The following is an 11,798-nucleotide window of genomic DNA, read 5'->3' on the forward strand; positions in this document are numbered from 1 at the left end:
GAAATAACATCATAAATGGTTCCTACTTTTGATGAGCTTCCATCAGAATCTTGTACAAGGGGTCCTTTGTCCAGAATAATCGTTGTTTGGTTGTAGAATGTCCTCTTCATCTGTCGAATTAGCAACCAAAGCTAGCCATGTGGCGCAGGAGTGTCCAACTTCACCATAATGCAAAGAAAAKAAAATTCCGAAAATCGCAATAAACTGATATAACTCGGTTTAAAATAACTACTTTATGATGTTTTTAACACATATATCAAATAAAATCAGAGCCGGAGATATCTAACGTCTATAACGAAAGCTTTTCAGAACGCAATCCAGAGTTCCTTCTCGCGCCTTGCTGAACAAAGGAAAAAGTGGTCACGTCATTCCAAGAGGTCTTGTTCGGCCTCAGATCAAGCTATACACCCCATTACACCTCTCACTGCCTATTGACATCTAGTGGAAGGCGTATGCAGTGCATGTAGATCCATAGATGTCAGGCAAATTAATAGGATGGCCCTGGAACAGAGCCCCCGATTTCAGATTTTTCACTTCCTGACAGGAAGTTTGCTGCAAAATGAGTTCTGTTTTACTCACAGATATAATTCAAACGGTTTTAGAAACTAGAGAGTGTTTTCTATCCAATAGTAATAATAATATGCATATTGTACAAGCAAGAATTGATTACGAGGCAGTTTAATTTGGGAACGATTTTTTACAAAGTGAAAACAGCGCCCCCCCTATTGACAAAATTAATCCAAGCTACTCAATACTGCCCCCTGTCCCAAAGAAGTTTTAACAGCACAAAGTAAATGGACACAGGTGCCTTGTTGAAATGAGTTATCTGCTCTATCAGGTATTCAACAGAGGGAGCTAAAGAGAACATTGTACATGACTTGTAATAAACTAATAATAACAGTGTCGTTATGGCGGCCGTGACAGTGACACCAGCTCTGTCACCTAAAGCCTCGATCACATCACCGTTAAGCACTCCATTACGTTACGTTGGATGTCATGCATTTCAATGGGGATGTCCACAACGGAGGGGAAATGCAACGCCCCCTTGCAGTTGAAGGCTCCGTCGCTTTGCGTCGTCTTCAGTCCAGCCAGAGTCTGTCGAAGAACAGGAAGTTACCAAACAACTGAAGATATGTGAAAATATGTGGTTTTCCTTTATGGCTTTATGGGATAGCTAGCAACTTGTAAACAATTACCGATTCCTATAAGTGAGTACTATTTTAATAGTAATGTTAAATAATACACATTGGCTGCTAAGCCAATTATATTATACTGTTGCCTCCTGTTTAAGTTTATTGTGATGGTAATCACGTTTGTTTTTGATGATAATTGTTAGAAGTAGGTTGCTAGCTACAATGTTATCTTCAGCTAACTAGCTGCTCTGCAGTATAAGCTAGCTTGACCTGCTACAAAGGTAGAGAAATAAGTACACTTTGAGATAAATTGCCAATAAAGCCGCTGCGACATGATAAACCGGACATCTACATCCAACAATCGTCGAAGGACAAAGGGAGGCAATATACTCGAACCTTCTTGCGGACCTGGTATTAGTGCTGAACGATTAAGAAAAAGTGAATTTGAATTCCATTTTGTTCCATTCCATTTTCTTCTGTGAGATCAATGTGCACATTGCACAGTTGCTTTCGAGATAARTATGATCCAGTCTGAACTGTGCGATATAGCAGGGAGTTGTATTTTCCAGCATGCCAATATTCTACGTAGTTTAGCGCATAAAACATGGTAATTAACTACAATGACCATAATCCATTGCGCGCCTACTTGACTGGTCTGTGTTTATTTTTTGCCTGCTATGGAAGAGACAAGAATGTGCGATCGTGAGGGGATATAGAGAGCCGCTGTTGTATACAATAAAAGTGATTGATAGTTGGTATTCAGCCATATTTACTTTGAAGAACTACAAAATAGTGATTTTGTCAGATGGCATAGGCTGCAGCTATATGTGATGATGACTTGGAATATAAATAATAAAGCCATTGCATACAAACAAAAGTAAAATACACGACTGAAATATTTCAGTAAACTAAAGTAATGTGAATAAATTATGGTTATTAAGTGATAAGCATTAATGGGCAGTCACTTTTTCTAACCTCTCTGGATTAAAACCAGATGATGATAAGTATTGGATCTCAAAAAAAGACAACTTTTACATTAATGTGTAGTTTATCAATAAAAGGGTCTGACGTGGATGTGGACATACTCGGTATACAAAGAAAAAAGTGATCCCACTCCAATACATTTTAATATAAAGTTAGCAAAAATAGATAAGATCTTGCTACCATGACAAGGAAAAATAGTTGAAGCGGCAACAGTGCCTCTTCAACCTCAGGAGGCTGAAGAAATTTGGCTTGTCACCTACACTTGTCACTCACAAACTTTTACAGACGCACAATCGAGAGCATCCTGTCGGGTTGTATCACTGCCTGGTATGGCAACTGCACCGCCCTCAACCACAAGGCTCTCCAGAGGGTAGTGCGGTCTGCACAATGCATCACCGGGGGCAAACTACCTTCCCTCCAGGACACCTACAGCACCCGATGTAACAGGAAGGTCAAAAAGATCATCAAGGACAACAACCACCCAAGCCACTGCCTGTTCACCCTGCTATCAATCAGAAGGGGAGGTCAGTACAGGTGCATCAAAGCAGGGACCGAGATATGGAAAAACAGCTTCTATCTCAAGGCCATCAGACTGTTAAACAGCCATCACTAACAGAGAGGCTGCTGCCAACATACAGACTCAAATCTCTGGCCACTTTAATAAATGGACTTAATAAATATATCACTAGTCACTTTAAATAGCTCCACTTTAATAATGTTTACATATCCTACATTACTCATCTCATATGTATATACTGTATTCTATACCATCTACTGAATCTTGCCTATGCCGCACGGCCATCGCTCATCCATATATTTATATGTACATATTCTTATTCATCCCTTTACATTTGTGTGTATAAGGTAGTAGTTGTGGAATTGTTTGATTACTTGTTAGATATTACTGCATTGTCACACTAGAAGCACAAGCATTTCGCTACACTCGCATTAACATCTGCTAACCATGTGTATGTGACCAATAAAATTGTATTTTGTTTTATTTTAATTGGCATCTCCTCCTCTTGCCTGCCCCAGCTGCAGCTGTAAGTTCTAATCACCTTATCCAGGTTGTCCACGCCTCCTTTGTTGTGGTTGTAGTCCAGGATGATGGCTGGCTTCCTGTCCTCACGATCACTGATCTCAGCCATTTTGTGCAGTGTGCTCAGGAGGACCATATTMTTTTTCCTCTTTGGGAGGTAAGAAACTAGAGTGGTGGTGGGGATGAAGGCAAACTTTGATGAGAAGGCCTCACTCCCCCTTGTTGCGAGGAGTGCAGGGGGGAGCTCAGGCTTGTTCTTTCTAACTGTGCCAACCATGGTGATCTTCCTCTTCAGGAGCTATCTGCTGAGTTCATAAGAGGTGAATGAATTGTCACACATGACATTGTGCCCCCTCATTCCATCTGCCACATCAAGCACAACCTGCATCCCCTGGTTCTACATCGGGCCTAAACTGGCCGGCTTCCCTGTGTAGACTTGCATCTTCCAAGCGTAGCTAGATTGTGCGTCACAGGCCACCCATATCTTGATGCCATACTTTGCTGGCTTGCTGGGCATATACTGCCGGAAAGGACAGCGAGCTTTTGACGAAAGAGATTACTATCAGTAAATAGCATCAGTGTCAGAAAACAATCACATAAATCAATGATTTCACAGCAATACATAATAAAATCAACAATGAAAATCACTTACATTACAGATAGGAAAATAAAAATGTACCTCTGAATGGAATCAGTTGCTCATCCACTGCTACTTCCAGCSCAGGGTTGTAGATGTATGGCAGACGCTCCACCCACATGTCTTGCAGGTCTTGACTCACGGTTATCAAATCGTAGCATTCTTGAGAAAGTGTGAAAGTCTTTCAGTGGCATCAGGGGAAGGAAAATCACCCTTCCAATCTCCTCATCCCAGAGACTACATGTAGCCTCGCGGTGGGACCTATACACACCCACTAAGATTAGCAGCCCTATGTAGGTACGCAGGTCAATCTAATCCATCCCTTTCCTGCTGTCTCCATATTTATGGAAACCCTCCAAATTCAAGAATGGCCTTTTCCCCTTTATTGAGATTACAACCCCTCACTTTTGGAGATTTGAAAACGAAATATCGTTATTTTTAAAACAAGCCATAGAAAGTTGGTTGCAACTTCAGTTTAATCCACCAGAAAAGACAGAACAAATATTGTGGTTAAACTCAAAGTTGAAAAAATAAACTAATATTATCGATAACATTTAAAAAAAGGTATTATCTTCATAAATGATATCATMAATGGGACTGGTGGAGTTATGTCACACATGCAGCTGGAAATGTCTGCTCTTTCCCGAAATTACAACCAACTAATTCCAGCATGGAAGAGGCAAGTGGAAGGGGGAAAAAGTAAGGAACTTGTCTGCCGGCCCTGCATTAAAGACCAAAATTGGTTCAAGGAAATTGTGACGAATAAATAAATATACCAGTTTCATTTATGGACCAGGTGAATACAGGTCTAAAACTATGATGCCTCATTGATGTCAGTTAGTTTCGTAATGTACAGTTGAAGTCGGAAGTTTACATACACCTTAGCCAAATACCTTTAAACTCAGTTTTCACAATTTCTGACATTTAATCCCCATAAAAAGTCCCTGTCTTAGGTCAGTTAGGATCACCACTTTATTTTAAGAATGTGAAATGTCAGAATAATAGTAGAGAGAATGATTTATTTCAGCTTTAATTTCTTTCATCACATTCCCAGTGAGTCAGAAGTTTACATACACTCAATTAGTATTTGGTAGCGTTGCCTTTAAATTGTTTAACTTGGGTCAAGTGTTTGGGGTAGCCTTCCACAAGCTTCCCATAATAAGTTGGGTGAATTTTGGCCCAATCCTCCTGACAGAGCTGGTGTAACTGAGTCAGGTTTGTAGGCATCCTTGCTCTCATACGCTTTTTCCGTTCTGCCCACTAATTTTCTATAGGATTGAGGTCAGGACTTGTAACGGCAGCCTTYCCTCTCTTCACGAGAAGAGAGGGTGTAACAGGGATCGGACCAACACGCAGCGTAGCCAGTGCTCAACATGTTTAATAAAACGATAAACAGTGAACACTTAACACGATACAAAATAACAAAATGTGGCAAACCGATACAGCCCTATCTGGTGCAGAGAAAACACAAAGACAGGAAACAACCACCCACAAACCCCAACACAAAACAAGCCACCTATATATGATTCCCAATCAGAGACAACACAAAACATCTGCCTCTGATTGAGAACCATATTAGTCCAAACATAGAAACAGACAAACTAGACACACAACATAGAATGCCCACCCAGCTCACGTCCTGACCAACACTAAAACAAGMAAAACACACAAGAACTATGGTCAGAACGTGACAGGACTTTGTGATGGCCACTCCAATACCTTGACTTTGTTGTCCTTAAGCCATTTTGCCACAACTTTGTAAGTATGCTTGGGGTCATTGTTCATTTATAAGACCCATTTGCGACCAAATTTTTACTTCCTGACTGATGTCTTGAGATGTTTCTTCAATATATCCACATAATTTTCCTCCCTCATGATGATTTTGTGAAGTGCACCAGACCCTCCTGCAGCATAGCACCCCCGAAACATGATGCTGCCACCCCCGTGCTTCACGGTTGGGATGGTGTTTTTTAGCTTGCAAACCTCCCCCGTTTTCCACCAAACATAACGATGGTCAATATGGCCAAACAGTTCTATTTTTGCTTCATCAGACCAGAGAACATTTCTCCAAAAAGTATAATCTTTGTCCCCATGTGCAGTTGCAAACCAGCAAAAATGACATCATTTTCTGGACTTTTCCAAGCTGTTTAAAGGCACAGTCAATTTAGTGTATGTAAACTTCTGACCCACTGGAACTGCGATACAGTGAAATAATCTGTCTGTAAACAATTGTTGGAAAAATGACTTGTGTCATGCACAAAGTAGATGTCCTAACCGACTTGCCAAAACGATAGTTTGTTAACAAGAAATTTGTGGAGTGGTTGAAAAAATAGTTTTAATGACTCCAACCTAAGTGTATGTAGACTTCCGTCTTCAACTGTAGTTTAGTATTGGAGTGAATCATTATTATTGTCCCTCTTTTTGTATGATGGAAAGAAGCTATTAAAAGAGACATATCAAACTTAGGGTAGAAGTTGACAAGTTGAAAGAAAAACCCCAGTGGTGTGGCTTTGATCATCTGACGGTGTTTGTCCCTCTTGCAGTAGGTACCTGGGACACAGGTGCCTCTAGATAACACAGTGTACAGAGGATAGCTGACTTCATCCCTTACACCATGATAAGATGCTCTGGAGCATCCAGACATTAGAGGCTTGTACTAAAAGGGAAAGATGAAAGCACCAGATGAAATTATAATGTACCCCCCCCCACCCCTAGTTGCATATAATATTTGAGCAAAGAACCTATGCAGTGTTGAATGAAGTGTGATTGTACTGTATGTTGTTACCAAAGCCTAAAAGGACTCTCACTCAAGTGCGTAGCTTAATATCAACAATGGATTATACAGACAATTTGGAGAACCATAAAGGGAATGTGTTTCCCCCCAGAAAGAAAGATGTAAATGTTTAAGTGTAGAACAGGGTATTCTCAAGTGTTTGGTATTTGAATGTGGTTGCTTCAATGGGGCATTCTGAAAAAAATATGTTGCTGCTAAAAGCTAAAAAGACACTATCCATTTCCATTTACAGCCCATTGGTGCTTGGAATATAGCCAGCCCAATCTCTCCTTACACAAACGCACACACACCAACCAACATATATACACACAATTGCCTTTATCTAAGGCAGATATAAGGCACCATTTCATTGTGAGACCCATCTTCACCCAGAGAATTTTTTGTGATAGTGTCTTTGTTAGTTGGAATGCACACAGTTGTTAACCAGTACTGTGCACATAATGGAACAACCATTGTTGACTGTAGGAATATTGATTTATTTTCCCTAGGAAAACTATTTGAAACTTTGTGTGTGGAGTCTATTAACTCTAGTTAAACACATCATTAAACAAATATGTAGGCAAAAAATTCAATTTCCCTTGTCTCATTTCTGTGTACATTACAGTCTTTTGGAGATTGTCAAACACGTAATTACAGAATTGCGCAGCACACTAACAAATACATATTGGATATTGGCACAGCAAGAGCATTACATGTGATTGGTGAAGGTTTACGCGAATCATATTGCCTCTCTATCATTGAGATATTCTTTACCGTTGCCTGAGTGATTGTGCTAGGCATTTATTGAGTCAGAGAAATAGCACTATATTCCTTTGCTGGCAATGTACCTTGCTTTTGTGTGCACATACAAAGTTGCATAAAGGCTTTCCTTTACTTTATATTTGCAACAAGATTACTCTAAACACATGTACTGGAAATGTACAGTACCAGTCAAAAGTTTGGACACACTTACTTATTCAAGGGTTTTTCTTTATTTTTGCTATGTTCTACATTGTAGAATGATAGTGAAGACATCTAAACTATGAAATAACACATATGGAATCATGTAGTAACCAATTAAGTGTTAAAACAAATCAAAATGTATTTTATATTTGAGATTCTTCAAAGTAGCCACCCTTTGCCTTGATGTCAACTTTGCACAATCTTGGCATTCTCTCAACCAGCTTCACGAGGAATGCTTTTCCAGGTTAAATGTACMTTGAATTCTAAATAAATCACAGACAGTGTCACCAGCAAAGCACCCCAACACCCCCTCCTCCATGCTTCACGGTGGGAACCACACATGCGGAGATCATCCATTCACCTACTCTGCGTCTCACAAAGACACAGCGGATGGAACCAAAAATCTCACATTTGGACTCAGACCAAAGGACAGATTTCCACCTGTCTAATGTCTATTGCTTGTGTTGCTTGGCCCAAGCAAATCTCTTATTATTATTGGTGACCTTTTGTAGTGGTTTCTTTGCAGCAATTCGACCATGAAGGCCAGATTTGCGCAGTCTCCTCTGAACAGTTGATGTTGAGATGTGTCTGTTACTTGAACATTGTGGAGCATTTATTTGAGCTGCAATTTCTGAGTCTGGTAACTCTAATGAACTTATCCTCTACAGCAGAGGGAACTTGTCACAACACAATTGATTGGCTCAAAACGCATTAAGGAAAGAAATTCCACAAATTAACTTTTAACAAGGCACACCTGTTAATTGAAATGCATTCCAGATGACTACCTCATGAAGCTGGTTGAGAGAATGCCAAGATTGTGCAAAGCTGTTATCAAGGCAAAGGGTGGCTACGTTGAAAAATCTCAAATATAAATAGATTTTTATTTATTTAAAAAAAAATGGGTTACTACATGATTCAATATGTGTTATTCCATGGTTTTAATGTCTTCACTATTATTCTAGAATGTGGAAAATAGTACAAATAAAGAAAAGCCCTGGAATGAGTAGGTGTGTCCAAACTTTTGACTGGTACTGTATGTATTTGATAGGGGGGCACAAACAGTACAAAAACACAAACATACCAATGGTACAAGCCATTCTGTATTCTGTTTCCATGGGATCTCTCTGTATTTGACAGGATGTGCAAGATCAAATACTATGATCTGCAGGGTGCGTGTGTGTGTTTGGGTGTAGAGTGCACACATGTATGTGTAATAGAGGAGCACACACACACTATATTATACTCTACACATTTCCCTCCAGTGCAGCCAGGCGGTGGTGGGTCAAAAGGTAGAACAGCAGTGGGATCACCAGGGAGCTCATTTGGCAGGAAGCACACCACGAGAGAGTGTATGAAAGCTCACCTAATGAAAGCACACAGCGTCCAACCTGCCCCGCTCACATCTGCCCAGACTGCGGCAAATGCCAGCTCCACTCTAATACCATTTGATGTCAATGTTGGGCATCCCATCACTCTCCTTCCCCATCCAAACCTTTACATTCCTTCCTCTTACACAGTGAAGACAATCCATTGAATACAATCCAATCTGTTGACAATCCATTGTGTCCGCAGGGTAAATTCGTTGCAGTGTGTTTCGAGTCCTGCATATGCAATGATTATTCTGTTTGCGAGCTGTACATGAGGAATGTTGAGTTGAGTCAACGGCAGCTGCTGTGAGATGATGCTGCTACAATTTCATTTTGACTATGTACGTTTGACGACATCAAGAAAAAACAGGGACACGTTGCAGAAAACAGACATGCCTCTTTGCATTTGTGAATAGGAAAAGTTTGAGAGCTTCCCAATAAACGTACTGACTACATCGGATTAGATTGGTTGATGTAAAGGAAAACCTTGAGGTTCAAGAGTCCCATTGCCAAATATCTTGTCAAGAACAACCTTTAACAAAATAATAATGCATTTGATAAATCCCTTTTGAAATAGTTAAAAGGATGTTCCTTTTATCACGTTTCAGGTAAGACCCAGATGCAGACAACGTCGAATTAACAACGGTTTAATAATCCAACACGGGCAGGCAAGAGACAGGTGAAGGCAGGCAGGGGTCAGTAAACCAGAGGTGGGGCAACGGTACCGGACGGCAGGCAGGCTCAGGGTAGGCAGAGTGGTCAGGCAGGAGGGCTCAGAGTCAGGACAGGCAAGGGTCAAAACCAGGAGGGCGAGAAAAAGAGAAAGGCAGGCAGGGGTCAGTAAACCAGAGGTGGGGCAACGGTACCGGACGGCAGGCAGGCTCAGGGTAGGCAGAGTGGTCAGGCAGGAGGGCTCAGAGTCAGGACAGGCAAGGGTCAAAACCAGGAGGGCGAGAAAAAGAGACACTGGGAAAAGCAGGAGCTGAGACAAAAACGCTGGTTGACTTGACAAACAAGACGAACTGGCAACGGACAAACAGAGAACACAGGTATAAATACACAGGGGATAATGGGGGAGATGGGCGATACCTGGAGGAAGGTGGAGACGAGCACAAGGACAGGTGAAACAGATCAGGGCATGACACCTTTCCCCAGGGAAAGAGATCATCTGACATCAATAGGATTATAAATAAAGGTAAAAAAAAAGAAAGAAAAAAGGATTTCTTAGCACCGGTTAAAAAGAGACAACTGCTAAAGCATGGTATATAAACTAAGGCACAGTGGTCGTCCATCTGGTGATACTGCTCCATGGGGTGTCACAACAGATCACCTGGAGTGGCAGCTCTTAACCCCAGTAGGAGATAAGTGCTGTCATGGGGGTAAAGGGACACCCATGTCGGTCACTGACCTATTTTTGTGGAATGCCATATGAGCAAAATCATCCTCATACAATAATCATCCTGCCCAGCTTTTAATATTAATTTCCTTTAGTGACTGGGGAGAGAAAATGGTGGTCAGATTGGGGGATCCGTCAGTAGTACATGTTTCATCTAGCACAGCTCCAAGTGCCAAACACAGAATGTGGGCATCACTGAACAACAAACTCCTACTCATTTCCTTACCAAATTACCAAAGTCTTTGGTTTTCTGATTTCACTAGGACCATGGAATAGCTGACTTAGGGTTAAAAAAAGACCATGCAAGTTGTTAATGTGAATGAGACTGCACACAGTACATGAGATGAAGAGAGAGAAAATGAGAGAAACAATAAAAAAATAACTATAGTATATGGTTAACCTCTTATATGTAGATTTCTGCCTAAGTAGACAAACACAAAAGTAACTGCTATTCATGTGTAATTACATGAATCGGAAAAAATGCCAAAATGTGGTATATTTGGAAAGAAGATATCTTGGGAGATTATGAGGAAATGATCAGAAGATAGATACTGTTACAGTTCAGAATACACAAGATCAAGCACACACAAAATAAAACAATTTTAAAAGACATCTTTCATTGACAAGCTATAAGTGAATTATTGATGACAAGAACTGGAAACACATCAGATGGCTTCCACAACTAATGAACAATATCAGAAAAGAAAATGGGATTGATAGACCTAACAACTATAAATGGGCAGATGTTTTAGTAAGTGGAGTCAGGTGTGGTCACGGGACATTTCCAAGTGTCCCTAAACCTCTCCAAAGTGGCATATGTCTGTAAATTAGATAATTCTAGTGCTATTACATATTTGTAACACCTAAATGCTATTTGTTCAGTATAAAAACACAATTTCTACCTTATCAACCTCACTCAAACATTGTGGTGGTGTTATGGGGTATCCAGGGTATTTGCAAGTGTCCTTTCAACCACTCCAAATTGCCTGAACGTTTAGCCTAGGTATTTCCAATGTATTGAGTCAGAAGCATACATACACTTAGGTTGGAATCATTAAAACTTGTTTTTTAACCACTCCACAAACTTCTTGTCAACAAACTATAGTTTTGGCAAGTTGGTTAGGACATCTACTTTGCGCATGACACAAGTAATTTTTCCAACAATTGTTTACAGACAGATTATTTCACTTATAATTCACTGTATCACAATTCCAGTGGGTCAGAAGTTTACATATACTAAGTTGACTGTGCCTTTAAACAACTTGGAGAATTCCAGAAAATTATGTCATGGCTTTAGAAGCTTCTGATAGGCTAATTGACATAATTTGAGTCAATTGGAGGTGTATCTGTGGATGTATTTCAAGGCCTACCTTCCAACTCAACCTCTTTGCTTGACATCATGGGGAAATCAAAAGAAATCAGCCAAGACCTCAGAAACAAAATGGTCCACAAGTCTGGTTCATTTTTGGGAGCAATTTCCAAACGCCTGAAGGTACCACATTCATC

This window comes from Salvelinus sp. IW2-2015, linkage group LG8 (assembly GCF_002910315.2).
Source record: "Salvelinus sp. IW2-2015 linkage group LG8, ASM291031v2, whole genome shotgun sequence".
NCBI classification, from domain to species: domain Eukaryota; kingdom Metazoa; phylum Chordata; class Actinopteri; order Salmoniformes; family Salmonidae; genus Salvelinus; species Salvelinus sp. IW2-2015.